Below are 2,595 nucleotides of genomic sequence, written 5' to 3'. Positions count from 1 at the left end.
CTTTTGTAATGCTCCTAGACAGTACATTCTGTGCTTTTTAATACATTATCGTCGTATTAGCATTATAGGCTCCTTCCATCATAATTCAGTAGGTGATGGGTGGAGGTTCACCTGCTTAACGCATAGTGTTCCTGCGTTATTTAGCATTCGACGACTGTGTGTCTTGATATAGGTATGTTGGTTCATCCTATGGTGTAAAGCTTTTTGTACATTATTATAACTTTTACTTTACATGTTATTAGCATTCACGTCTTTTTTGTTCCCGATTCTCTCTAAATAGAATGTTACTTGCATCTCAAATACATATAATGGACTGATGATGATCCCCAAGACAGAAACATGTACATTAAAAGTAAATATTTCAAAAATAATGATTTTGCGAACATCATGATGATTTCTTGAAAACTTGTGATATATATTATGTGCGACTGACATGGTGTAGTTTATTTGGATAAATCGCAATGTTGAAGGAAACTGCTAATTTGAGCAAAAATACTCAAAGGAGCGAGGTAATTTAATCTAAGCAGAATGCTGGTCTCCACATATTCGAAGGCTTTGACTACTTCTATTCGCCTAATACCTCTTTGCCGAAATACCGACTTAGCGCTTTGAAAGCGATAATTGCAGCTGGCGAAATTTAGCGGTGGGCGTGAGTTTTCCTGTTCGAAGCCATCAGTAATTTCATTCCAGTTGCATGGCGCTGTCGATGCTATTTGATTCCACGTCATTGTGGTGACGTTTCACTCCAAATGCAATAAAACGCCTCTGTGTTCAGATTTCAAAAGCACCATAACACGTATAACCCCTGAATGGTATATACGTGATTATCAGACAAAGGAAAGGACAGAAGACTGTTTAATTAACCCATAACACTCGTTCTACAAACACTAAAGCGATTATATGATTGCAAGTCAATGTGTAATGAAGAGATAATAAGGCTTGGTCGTTTTCCATACGTATATGAAAAAATGCGCGAAATTATGTGTTCATAAATAATACAACACGTGAATTTTGAAACAATGTATACTTCTCAATATATCGTATTGGCAGAGGGAACAGAAATAAATAAACAAGTATACACTAGAGCGACACATTTGTTTTTCCTTATTGACACTACAAACCATTCCGCAATGATGCTATTCAGCAGTAACGATACATTTAAATATAACGGTAGGATCGTGAGGTTAGAAGAAAAAATTGGGACACACATGCAATGTAAAAGTCATGATGGTTAACTAAAGAAGAATACAGAATGAGATTTTCACTCTGCAGCGGAGTGTGCGCTGATATGAAACTTCTTGGCAGATTAAAACTGTGTGCCCGACCGAGACTCGAACTCGGGACCTTTACCTTTCGCGGGCAAGTGCTCTACCAACTGAGCTACCGAAGCACGACTCACGCCCGGTACTCACAGCTTTACTTCTGCCAGTACCTCGTCTCCTACCTTCCAAACTTTACAGAAGCTCTCCTGCGAACCAAGCAGAACTAGCACTCCTGAAAGAAAGGATATTGCGGAGACATGGCTTAGCCACAGCCTGGGGGATTTTCCAGAATGAGATTTTCACTCTGCAGCGGAGTGTGCGCTGATATGAAACTTCCTGGCAGATTAAAACTGTGTGCCCGACCGAGACTCGAACTCGGGACCTTTGCCTTCCGCGGGCAAGTGCTCTACCAACTGAGCTACCGAAGCACGACTCACGCCCGGTACTCACAGCTTTACTTCTGCCAGTACCTCGTCTCCTACCTTCCAAACTTTACAGAAGCTCTCCTGCGAACCATGCAGAACTAGCACTCCTGAAAGAAAAGATATTGCGGAGACATGGCTTAGCCACAGCCTGGGGGATGTTTCCAGAATGAGATTTTCACTCTGCAGCGGAGTGTGCGCTGATATGAAACTTCCTGGCAGATTAAAACTGTGTGCCCGACCGAGACTCGAACTCGGGACCTTTGCCTTTCGCGGGCAAGTGCTCTACCAACTTTTTTTTTTTTTTTAATTCTCATTTTGTTCACTTTCGTTCGTTGCATCTGCTCGGGGCGGACATCGTAAGACATCCGTTTAAGTTCGTTGTTGATCGATTAGCTCAGTTTTTTTATTACAGAGGGCTGCTAACCCTCTGACCGAACACGCTGAGCTACCGTGCCGGCTGGCCAACTGAGCTACCGAAGCACGACTCACGCCCGGTACTCACAGCTTTACTTCTGCCAGTACCTCGTCTCCTACCTTCCAAACTTTACAGAAGCTCTCCTGCGAACCAAGCAGAACTAGCACTCCTGAAAGAAAGGATATTGCGGAGACATGGCTTAGCCACAGCCTGGGGGATGTTTCCAGAATGAGATTTTCACTCTGCAGCGGAGTGTGCGCTGATATGAAACTTCCTGGCAGATTAAAACTGTGTGCCCGACCGAGACTCGAATAGGTCATTCATATCTCTAGATCAATACTACGGCTGGAAGGGTCGTGTAAGTGTAAATGCAGAGACAATCAACAGTGTATCTGAGAGGTATCACCGATAGTTATACTCGTATTTTATTATAATTTTAGTGGCGTATCTGTGATCTAGGGGCCGGCACGGTAGCTCTGCGTGTTCGGTCAGA

General features: G+C 43.0%; 1 non-coding gene across 1 annotated transcript; it reads right to left on the bottom strand.

Moving 5' to 3' along the window:
- Positions 1-1,616: 1,616 nt before the first annotated feature.
- Positions 1,617-1,691, bottom strand: Trnap-cgg (transfer RNA proline (anticodon CGG)). Its single transcript has one exon. It is a non-coding gene; the product is annotated as a tRNA-Pro (tRNA).
- Between the last annotated feature and the right edge of the window lie 904 nt (positions 1,692-2,595).

This window comes from Schistocerca nitens, chromosome 4 (assembly GCF_023898315.1).
Source record: "Schistocerca nitens isolate TAMUIC-IGC-003100 chromosome 4, iqSchNite1.1, whole genome shotgun sequence".
Lineage (NCBI taxonomy): Eukaryota > Metazoa > Arthropoda > Insecta > Orthoptera > Acrididae > Schistocerca > Schistocerca nitens.
This window is presented reverse-complemented; position numbering and strand designations above follow the sequence as displayed.